Here is a 12,519-nt window from a genome sequence, read left to right as displayed (position 1 = left end):
CTATTCCACTCAAAACAACCCTATCTTTACTCCCATCACCTTTAAATTTGCCTCCACATTAATACTGACTTGTTTCCATGGTGAAATAAACACAGGAAGGCATGTAAAGTATGACTTACTGAAATGTGCTCGAACCCTACAGGTTACACAACACCAAATGTTTTCCCATAGACTTCTATAGTAACCTTATATTTTTTTAAAAAATATCCAGGCTATCAACAGCCATTCCATGTACACATGGGCACAGTCTGGCCTCTAAGCTACAATAAAACACAAGTTGTGGCCAACTTGTCCGGCACATTTGCCAAGCACAGGAAGCGGAACACATCAACCCCCAGCTCCGCACCGAATGTCACCTACTTCCAAATATATGTACACACATAGGCATAACCCATGGTGATAAAAATGACAGCACTAAATACTTAAAATTGTGGTCAATTTTAATAACAGGGTGGATGTGCTTTTAAAACACATACACATCTTACACTATTTCATCCAATCACAGCTGTCACAGGCCTCTGTCCGTTTGAGTTGTTTCCATACGGTCCTCGCTCGGGCAGCATGTGATACTGATATAGTGTAGTGGAACCTGTAGAAAAAATGGTCTGCATCTGCACTAGGCCAATCTGTGATTTATGTACTGTATATACATGTAACTTCTCAGAAAAAAAATAAAACTGCATGAAACCTCAATATTTTTTTCTGTCCAACATATCTTTTATGGCAAAAGAATAAAGAGATTTGCTGCACTGATAGAGGTGTAAGAGTTACATCATGTATACTTCATCAAAGCTTTGCAAAAATGCATTTCTGCTTTCATAGAGAAAGTTTTCAAATCATGTATATACCATGGGAGTTTACTCCTATTTCACAAAAGAAGGGGGTCATGGGTTGATTCCATACATGACTGGGGCTGCCTAGATCATATCAACCCAGAATATATTTTGAAAGACCAAAATCATGGAATACAGGCCAGAAATTGGAGAGATTTCACACTAAGCAGCTTTAGCATCTTGACATATGTAAGGCTGGTTGATGAAGTTTGTCAGAAAGTATTAAGTGAGGAGATGCATAATGCCTAGCTGTCTGGAACACTGATCAGAGTACCCTGCCGCCTGTTCGTCGATCAAGGCAAATGACCCCTTAAACAGATGAAGTCACTTTTAGACCACAGCATGATAGGAACTTATGCTTGAATCTATTGATTCTTCAAGCTAAGACTTTAAAAAACTTCCAGGAAATCAAAACTATTTACTGTGTATTGTTTTGAGGTTGTTAGACTTGACAGTTTCATGTATAAGCCAGTTTACAGGGTACAAAGTGAAAATATCCTCATAATTTTGGAAATTGATTGGTTAACCTGCCCAAAACTGAATATTTCTATTCAGAGTTAACAGTATTTGACAGTATCAGCTAAAAACAGTGTTTCTCTGCAATAATTTATGGGTTACTGGGTGACAAGAACACATATTGTCTATGGGTAAACAAGGGAGATAATTTAAAGACATCACACACTCTCATGTCAATAAAATTTGTGGTCAGACCCATTCTACAAGGGTCAGTTGTTATTATTTACATCTAATCAACTTCTTGGGTTCATGTACAGCAGTTAATTCATGTCTGGCAAAAAGAAATACTGCACAGTGAGGCATTAAGAGAGCATGGTCAGAAACCTCTAATGGATGATGCTGACCGAGTGGTGGAAGTTACCAGTCAGACATTGTGGTGTTTTAACTGGACTGGGGTACTTAAATGTACTGTATGTACCTATATATCCAAGTACTGCAACTGATACAAGGTGGTAAGGCATATCGAAGAAAAGGGTGTGTGCTTGATTAGACGCAGTCAACAACAGACTTCAGACCGGCTTGTCGAAATACCACATTGGATGTGAAGGCTTCTGTTTCTGCTGTATGTGTGCATACACACCTCCCATTCATCAACAGGCATTCTGCAAGCTGAAAATAATGTTGCTATTACATTAAATGTCAAATCATAAAATCCAAAACAGCAATGAGACAGTTGTAGATAAAACAAAAAATAATTTTGAAAGTCATATGTGTTAAAAAGGGGGATTTTTTTTTAAAAAAGGAAAGAAAATTAAGTTGATTCACATGCAAAAGGGGTCAGACAGAAAGAATTGACCATATGCTTCAGTGTTTACATTTAAAACAAGGGTTTGTGACATGTTCAGCTGTCCAGTGATCATATTTCATGATTTTATCATCATTTAACTTTAATTTGACCCTCAGGGGATTACCTCAGACACTCACATTGTTATAATAGTGTTTATTTCGGCTTACTTTGTTGTCAAATTCATCAGTTCCAACAAATTCAGAAGCAGGTAACCATTAATCAAGGGTAGAACTCACCATAGGGGTCTATTACCACTGTTGGGCCTCAAAACGAAGCAACGTTCATATTCACAACACTAGAACAATCTATTCCACTCAAAACAACCCTATCTTTACTCCCATCACCTTTAAATTTGCCTCCACATTAATACTGACTTGTTTCCATGGTGAAATAAACACAGGAAGGCATGTAAAGTATGACTTACTGAAATGTGCTCGAACCCTACAGGTTACACAACACCAAATGTTTTCCCATAGACTTCTATAGTAACCTTATATTTTTTTAAAAAATATCCAGGCTATCAACAGCCATTCCATGTACACATGGGCACAGTCTGGCCTCTAAGCTACAATAAAACACAAGTTGTGGCCAACTTGTCCGGCACATTTGCCAAGCACAGGAAGCGGAACACATCAACCCCCAGCTCCGCACCGAATGTCACCTACTTCCAAATATATGTACACACATAGGCATAACCCATGGTGATAAAAATGACAGCACTAAATACTTAAAATTGTGGTCAATTTTAATAACAGGGTGGATGTGCTTTTAAAACACATACACATCTTACACTATTTCATCCAATCACAGCTGTCACAGGCCTCTGTCCGTTTGAGTTGTTTCCATACGGTCCTCGCTCGGGCAGCATGTGATACTGATATAGTGTAGTGGAACCTGTAGAAAAAATGGTCTGCATCTGCACTAGGCCAATCTGTGATTTATGTACTGTATATACATGTAACTTCTCAGAAAAAAAATAAAACTGCATGAAACCTCAATATTTTTTTCTGTCCAACATATCTTTTATGGCAAAAGAATAAAGAGATTTGCTGCACTGATAGAGGTGTAAGAGTTACATCATGTATACTTCATCAAAGCTTTGCAAAAATGCATTTCTGCTTTCATAGAGAAAGTTTTCAAATCATGTATATACCATGGGAGTTTACTCCTATTTCACAAAAGAAGGGGGTCATGGGTTGATTCCATACATGACTGGGGCTGCCTAGATCATATCAACCCAGAATATATTTTGAAAGACCAAAATCATGGAATACAGGCCAGAAATTGGAGAGATTTCACACTAAGCAGCTTTAGCATCTTGACATATGTAAGGCTGGTTGATGAAGTTTGTCAGAAAGTATTAAGTGAGGAGATGCATAATGCCTAGCTGTCTGGAACACTGATCAGAGTACCCTGCCGCCTGTTCGTCGATCAAGGCAAATGACCCCTTAAACAGATGAAGTCACTTTTAGACCACAGCATGATAGGAACTTATGCTTGAATCTATTGATTCTTCAAGCTAAGACTTTAAAAAACTTCCAGGAAATCAAAACTATTTACTGTGTATTGTTTTGAGGTTGTTAGACTTGACAGTTTCATGTATAAGCCAGTTTACAGGGTACAAAGTGAAAATATCCTCATAATTTTGGAAATTGATTGGTTAACCTGCCCAAAACTGAATATTTCTATTCAGAGTTAACAGTATTTGACAGTATCAGCTAAAAACAGTGTTTCTCTGCAATAATTTATGGGTTACTGGGTGACAAGAACACATATTGTCTATGGGTAAACAAGGGAGATAATTTAAAGACATCACACACTCTCATGTCAATAAAATTTGTGGTCAGACCCATTCTACAAGGGTCAGTTGTTATTATTTACATCTAATCAACTTCTTGGGTTCATGTACAGCAGTTAATTCATGTCTGGCAAAAAGAAATACTGCACAGTGAGGCATTAAGAGAGCATGGTCAGAAACCTCTAATGGATGATGCTGACCGAGTGGTGGAAGTTACCAGTCAGACATTGTGGTGTTTTAACTGGACTGGGGTACTTAAATGTACTGTATGTACCTATATATCCAAGTACTGCAACTGATACAAGGTGGTAAGGCATATCGAAGAAAAGGGTGTGTGCTTGATTAGACGCAGTCAACAACAGACTTCAGACCGGCTTGTCGAAATACCACATTGGATGTGAAGGCTTCTGTTTCTGCTGTATGTGTGCATACACACCTCCCATTCATCAACAGGCATTCTGCAAGCTGAAAATAATGTTGCTATTACATTAAATGTCAAATCATAAAATCCAAAACAGCAATGAGACAGTTGTAGATAAAACAAAAAATAATTTTGAAAGTCATATGTGTTAAAAAGGGGGATTTTTTTTTAAAAAAGGAAAGAAAATTAAGTTGATTCACATGCAAAAGGGGTCAGACAGAAAGAATTGACCATATGCTTCAGTGTTTACATTTAAAACAAGGGTTTGTGACATGTTCAGCTGTCCAGTGATCATATTTCATGATTTTATCATCATTTAACTTTAATTTGACCCTCAGGGGATTACCTCAGACACTCACATTGTTATAATAGTGTTTATTTCGGCTTACTTTGTTGTCAAATTCATCAGTTCCAACAAATTCAGAAGCAGGTAACCATTAATCAAGGGTAGAACTCACCATAGGGGTCTATTACCACTGTTGGGCCTCAAAACGAAGCAACGTTCATATTCACAACACTAGAACAATCTATTCCACTCAAAACAACCCTATCTTTACTCCCATCACCTTTAAATTTGCCTCCACATTAATACTGACTTGTTTCCATGGTGAAATAAACACAGGAAGGCATGTAAAGTATGACTTACTGAAATGTGCTCGAACCCTACAGGTTACACAACACCAAATGTTTTCCCATAGACTTCTATAGTAACCTTATATTTTTTTAAAAAATATCCAGGCTATCAACAGCCATTCCATGTACACATGGGCACAGTCTGGCCTCTAAGCTACAATAAAACACAAGTTGTGGCCAACTTGTCCGGCACATTTGCCAAGCACAGGAAGCGGAACACATCAACCCCCAGCTCCGCACCGAATGTCACCTACTTCCAAATATATGTACACACATAGGCATAACCCATGGTGATAAAAATGACAGCACTAAATACTTAAAATTGTGGTCAATTTTAATAACAGGGTGGATGTGCTTTTAAAACACATACACATCTTACACTATTTCATCCAATCACAGCTGTCACAGGCCTCTGTCCGTTTGAGTTGTTTCCATACGGTCCTCGCTCGGGCAGCATGTGATACTGATATAGTGTAGTGGAACCTGTAGAAAAAATGGTCTGCATCTGCACTAGGCCAATCTGTGATTTATGTACTGTATATACATGTAACTTCTCAGAAAAAAAATAAAACTGCATGAAACCTCAATATTTTTTTCTGTCCAACATATCTTTTATGGCAAAAGAATAAAGAGATTTGCTGCACTGATAGAGGTGTAAGAGTTACATCATGTATACTTCATCAAAGCTTTGCAAAAATGCATTTCTGCTTTCATAGAGAAAGTTTTCAAATCATGTATATACCATGGGAGTTTACTCCTATTTCACAAAAGAAGGGGGTCATGGGTTGATTCCATACATGACTGGGGCTGCCTAGATCATATCAACCCAGAATATATTTTGAAAGACCAAAATCATGGAATACAGGCCAGAAATTGGAGAGATTTCACACTAAGCAGCTTTAGCATCTTGACATATGTAAGGCTGGTTGATGAAGTTTGTCAGAAAGTATTAAGTGAGGAGATGCATAATGCCTAGCTGTCTGGAACACTGATCAGAGTACCCTGCCGCCTGTTCGTCGATCAAGGCAAATGACCCCTTAAACAGATGAAGTCACTTTTAGACCACAGCATGATAGGAACTTATGCTTGAATCTATTGATTCTTCAAGCTAAGACTTTAAAAAACTTCCAGGAAATCAAAACTATTTACTGTGTATTGTTTTGAGGTTGTTAGACTTGACAGTTTCATGTATAAGCCAGTTTACAGGGTACAAAGTGAAAATATCCTCATAATTTTGGAAATTGATTGGTTAACCTGCCCAAAACTGAATATTTCTATTCAGAGTTAACAGTATTTGACAGTATCAGCTAAAAACAGTGTTTCTCTGCAATAATTTATGGGTTACTGGGTGACAAGAACACATATTGTCTATGGGTAAACAAGGGAGATAATTTAAAGACATCACACACTCTCATGTCAATAAAATTTGTGGTCAGACCCATTCTACAAGGGTCAGTTGTTATTATTTACATCTAATCAACTTCTTGGGTTCATGTACAGCAGTTAATTCATGTCTGGCAAAAAGAAATACTGCACAGTGAGGCATTAAGAGAGCATGGTCAGAAACCTCTAATGGATGATGCTGACCGAGTGGTGGAAGTTACCAGTCAGACATTGTGGTGTTTTAACTGGACTGGGGTACTTAAATGTACTGTATGTACCTATATATCCAAGTACTGCAACTGATACAAGGTGGTAAGGCATATCGAAGAAAAGGGTGTGTGCTTGATTAGACGCAGTCAACAACAGACTTCAGACCGGCTTGTCGAAATACCACATTGGATGTGAAGGCTTCTGTTTCTGCTGTATGTGTGCATACACACCTCCCATTCATCAACAGGCATTCTGCAAGCTGAAAATAATGTTGCTATTACATTAAATGTCAAATCATAAAATCCAAAACAGCAATGAGACAGTTGTAGATAAAACAAAAAATAATTTTGAAAGTCATATGTGTTAAAAAGGGGGATTTTTTTTTAAAAAAGGAAAGAAAATTAAGTTGATTCACATGCAAAAGGGGTCAGACAGAAAGAATTGACCATATGCTTCAGTGTTTACATTTAAAACAAGGGTTTGTGACATGTTCAGCTGTCCAGTGATCATATTTCATGATTTTATCATCATTTAACTTTAATTTGACCCTCAGGGGATTACCTCAGACACTCACATTGTTATAATAGTGTTTATTTCGGCTTACTTTGTTGTCAAATTCATCAGTTCCAACAAATTCAGAAGCAGGTAACCATTAATCAAGGGTAGAACTCACCATAGGGGTCTATTACCACTGTTGGGCCTCAAAACGAAGCAACGTTCATATTCACAACACTAGAACAATCTATTCCACTCAAAACAACCCTATCTTTACTCCCATCACCTTTAAATTTGCCTCCACATTAATACTGACTTGTTTCCATGGTGAAATAAACACAGGAAGGCATGTAAAGTATGACTTACTGAAATGTGCTCGAACCCTACAGGTTACACAACACCAAATGTTTTCCCATAGACTTCTATAGTAACCTTATATTTTTTTAAAAAATATCCAGGCTATCAACAGCCATTCCATGTACACATGGGCACAGTCTGGCCTCTAAGCTACAATAAAACACAAGTTGTGGCCAACTTGTCCGGCACATTTGCCAAGCACAGGAAGCGGAACACATCAACCCCCAGCTCCGCACCGAATGTCACCTACTTCCAAATATATGTACACACATAGGCATAACCCATGGTGATAAAAATGACAGCACTAAATACTTAAAATTGTGGTCAATTTTAATAACAGGGTGGATGTGCTTTTAAAACACATACACATCTTACACTATTTCATCCAATCACAGCTGTCACAGGCCTCTGTCCGTTTGAGTTGTTTCCATACGGTCCTCGCTCGGGCAGCATGTGATACTGATATAGTGTAGTGGAACCTGTAGAAAAAATGGTCTGCATCTGCACTAGGCCAATCTGTGATTTATGTACTGTATATACATGTAACTTCTCAGAAAAAAAATAAAACTGCATGAAACCTCAATATTTTTTTCTGTCCAACATATCTTTTATGGCAAAAGAATAAAGAGATTTGCTGCACTGATAGAGGTGTAAGAGTTACATCATGTATACTTCATCAAAGCTTTGCAAAAATGCATTTCTGCTTTCATAGAGAAAGTTTTCAAATCATGTATATACCATGGGAGTTTACTCCTATTTCACAAAAGAAGGGGGTCATGGGTTGATTCCATACATGACTGGGGCTGCCTAGATCATATCAACCCAGAATATATTTTGAAAGACCAAAATCATGGAATACAGGCCAGAAATTGGAGAGATTTCACACTAAGCAGCTTTAGCATCTTGACATATGTAAGGCTGGTTGATGAAGTTTGTCAGAAAGTATTAAGTGAGGAGATGCATAATGCCTAGCTGTCTGGAACACTGATCAGAGTACCCTGCCGCCTGTTCGTCGATCAAGGCAAATGACCCCTTAAACAGATGAAGTCACTTTTAGACCACAGCATGATAGGAACTTATGCTTGAATCTATTGATTCTTCAAGCTAAGACTTTAAAAAACTTCCAGGAAATCAAAACTATTTACTGTGTATTGTTTTGAGGTTGTTAGACTTGACAGTTTCATGTATAAGCCAGTTTACAGGGTACAAAGTGAAAATATCCTCATAATTTTGGAAATTGATTGGTTAACCTGCCCAAAACTGAATATTTCTATTCAGAGTTAACAGTATTTGACAGTATCAGCTAAAAACAGTGTTTCTCTGCAATAATTTATGGGTTACTGGGTGACAAGAACACATATTGTCTATGGGTAAACAAGGGAGATAATTTAAAGACATCACACACTCTCATGTCAATAAAATTTGTGGTCAGACCCATTCTACAAGGGTCAGTTGTTATTATTTACATCTAATCAACTTCTTGGGTTCATGTACAGCAGTTAATTCATGTCTGGCAAAAAGAAATACTGCACAGTGAGGCATTAAGAGAGCATGGTCAGAAACCTCTAATGGATGATGCTGACCGAGTGGTGGAAGTTACCAGTCAGACATTGTGGTGTTTTAACTGGACTGGGGTACTTAAATGTACTGTATGTACCTATATATCCAAGTACTGCAACTGATACAAGGTGGTAAGGCATATCGAAGAAAAGGGTGTGTGCTTGATTAGACGCAGTCAACAACAGACTTCAGACCGGCTTGTCGAAATACCACATTGGATGTGAAGGCTTCTGTTTCTGCTGTATGTGTGCATACACACCTCCCATTCATCAACAGGCATTCTGCAAGCTGAAAATAATGTTGCTATTACATTAAATGTCAAATCATAAAATCCAAAACAGCAATGAGACAGTTGTAGATAAAACAAAAAATAATTTTGAAAGTCATATGTGTTAAAAAGGGGGATTTTTTTTTAAAAAAGGAAAGAAAATTAAGTTGATTCACATGCAAAAGGGGTCAGACAGAAAGAATTGACCATATGCTTCAGTGTTTACATTTAAAACAAGGGTTTGTGACATGTTCAGCTGTCCAGTGATCATATTTCATGATTTTATCATCATTTAACTTTAATTTGACCCTCAGGGGATTACCTCAGACACTCACATTGTTATAATAGTGTTTATTTCGGCTTACTTTGTTGTCAAATTCATCAGTTCCAACAAATTCAGAAGCAGGTAACCATTAATCAAGGGTAGAACTCACCATAGGGGTCTATTACCACTGTTGGGCCTCAAAACGAAGCAACGTTCATATTCACAACACTAGAACAATCTATTCCACTCAAAACAACCCTATCTTTACTCCCATCACCTTTAAATTTGCCTCCACATTAATACTGACTTGTTTCCATGGTGAAATAAACACAGGAAGGCATGTAAAGTATGACTTACTGAAATGTGCTCGAACCCTACAGGTTACACAACACCAAATGTTTTCCCATAGACTTCTATAGTAACCTTATATTTTTTTAAAAAATATCCAGGCTATCAACAGCCATTCCATGTACACATGGGCACAGTCTGGCCTCTAAGCTACAATAAAACACAAGTTGTGGCCAACTTGTCCGGCACATTTGCCAAGCACAGGAAGCGGAACACATCAACCCCCAGCTCCGCACCGAATGTCACCTACTTCCAAATATATGTACACACATAGGCATAACCCATGGTGATAAAAATGACAGCACTAAATACTTAAAATTGTGGTCAATTTTAATAACAGGGTGGATGTGCTTTTAAAACACATACACATCTTACACTATTTCATCCAATCACAGCTGTCACAGGCCTCTGTCCGTTTGAGTTGTTTCCATACGGTCCTCGCTCGGGCAGCATGTGATACTGATATAGTGTAGTGGAACCTGTAGAAAAAATGGTCTGCATCTGCACTAGGCCAATCTGTGATTTATGTACTGTATATACATGTAACTTCTCAGAAAAAAAATAAAACTGCATGAAACCTCAATATTTTTTTCTGTCCAACATATCTTTTATGGCAAAAGAATAAAGAGATTTGCTGCACTGATAGAGGTGTAAGAGTTACATCATGTATACTTCATCAAAGCTTTGCAAAAATGCATTTCTGCTTTCATAGAGAAAGTTTTCAAATCATGTATATACCATGGGAGTTTACTCCTATTTCACAAAAGAAGGGGGTCATGGGTTGATTCCATACATGACTGGGGCTGCCTAGATCATATCAACCCAGAATATATTTTGAAAGACCAAAATCATGGAATACAGGCCAGAAATTGGAGAGATTTCACACTAAGCAGCTTTAGCATCTTGACATATGTCACAGCAAAAATAACTTGGTTTCCGTTCTTGCGGAAACCTGATGGATACTGGGTAATGTAGGTTTCCGCTAGGTTTCAGTTTCAGGAAACGCGCAATGAGAGTTTCCGCATAGTTTCCACAACTGAAACTAACAAGTCTTAGTTTCCGTCATGTTTCCGTCAACTGAAACTGTAGTTGGAAGTTTCCATTTAGTTTCAGTTTACTGAAACCTTTATAGCTGGAGTGAGTAAGTTTCTGGTCTTGCGGAAACCTTGTGGATCTTGGGTAATGTAGGTTTCCGCTAGGTTTCTGTACAAGGAAGATGACAATGAGAGTTTGCTTAGTTTAGAAAGCTGAAATATGTTGTATTATCTTGTTATATTTATTACATATTTATTTGAACAAAAAACAAACGCTGGAAATATTATGATCCAACTGTTTCATTTCTTAGAAAAGCTCACATTTTAATGCAACAGGGCAGTTGCAGTAGTACACAATTCGCTGTATTAAGAAACTGGGGCGCTCAGAGAAGAGTAACATAATTCTCTGCACACAAGCATTGCTCAGGAAGTAGGCACACTGAATGAAGACGAGCTAGCCAGTACACAAAGTGCTTTGTTCTTCTGTAGATGTTTGTTGGTGTATGCGAGTCCTGGTTAATATCTGGCGAAACATCTGAATCCGAATCAATCAGGCTCTCACATTGTGGTGGTAATAGCTCGCAAACCTTGAATGTGCTGTTAATATCTTGGTCACTGTCAGTGTCTGGAAAGGAAAAGGACATTCAGTTTGAATCATCAATTCAACTGAGAGACAATTCAATGAATGAAACACAGCAATATATATGATAATGCAGATAACATGTATTACAAATATTAAATACGTATTACCATTTGCTCACTTTCAGTTATTACAGTTACATGTATGATACATACATTAAATATATTAAACATGGATAGCAAAGTGACAGTGCAAACTCGATTTTTAGTGAAATCTAAAAATTCTTTGATGACTGACCTGATGAAACATTTGTCATTCACCCGAAAAATCTTTACAAACTAACAAACATCTTGTTACGGAGATGGAGATAACGTGTTTTTCTTGAAACAGACGTCTGGCAGTGAGGACAGAAAAGCCGTATTTCTCCTGGAATTTAAAATATATGTATATATTATGCTTGAATCCATGTACAGTTACACTTTGAGTGAGGTCAAAAAGGTTTGTTGTATGTATTAACATAGTGTCAGCTTCATTATAAAGCTATATGAATAATATTGTTATAAAAGAGATTCCCTTACCGGGCATCATTCTCCGAGTTTGTTGGTCCACAATCCATATCTGTAAATCAAATAACTGACACAACGATTCTTTCAGAAATATGAAACTTGAGGTGTGATGATAATGTCAATGCATTGTAGGGCTAACACATGCAACATGTACTGATGGACAAGGTTTTAATGGTTATAAAACAAATATCAAACCATGAAACTGATTAACTGGTACAACTGGATACACAGAACTGACACAGAACATAAGATACTAGATAATTTGATGAACTAATAAATGTATGATGTGACTTGGTTGAAATATTTCTGGAGTACAGATTATATGAATAGATATAACGAAGACATATATGCGGAATATCTCTGGGTACCCATGTTAAAACAAATATTGTAGAAACCAACCATATTTCAGAAACGTATTTCTCGTGATTTTAGGCTGTTTTTCTTGACAATTACTTGTCGCAATGT

The 12,519-nt window shown here is 37.4% G+C and overlaps 1 long non-coding RNA gene across 1 annotated transcript; it reads right to left on the bottom strand.

Annotated features, from left to right (window-relative positions):
- Positions 1-11,190: 11,190 nt before the first annotated feature.
- On the bottom strand, positions 11,191-12,106 carry LOC137270386 (uncharacterized). Its single transcript, XR_010955299.1, has 3 exons — positions 12,067-12,106; positions 11,786-11,914; positions 11,191-11,533 (listed from the first exon to the last, which is right to left on the bottom strand). It is a non-coding gene; the product is annotated as an uncharacterized lncRNA (long non-coding RNA).
- Between the last annotated feature and the right edge of the window lie 413 nt (positions 12,107-12,519).

Source organism: Haliotis asinina, unplaced genomic scaffold, assembly GCF_037392515.1.
Source record: "Haliotis asinina isolate JCU_RB_2024 unplaced genomic scaffold, JCU_Hal_asi_v2 scaffold_70, whole genome shotgun sequence".
Classification (NCBI taxonomy): domain Eukaryota; kingdom Metazoa; phylum Mollusca; class Gastropoda; order Lepetellida; family Haliotidae; genus Haliotis; species Haliotis asinina.
The sequence above is the reverse complement of the archived record's forward strand: the minus strand, read 5'-3'. Positions and strand labels throughout refer to the sequence as shown.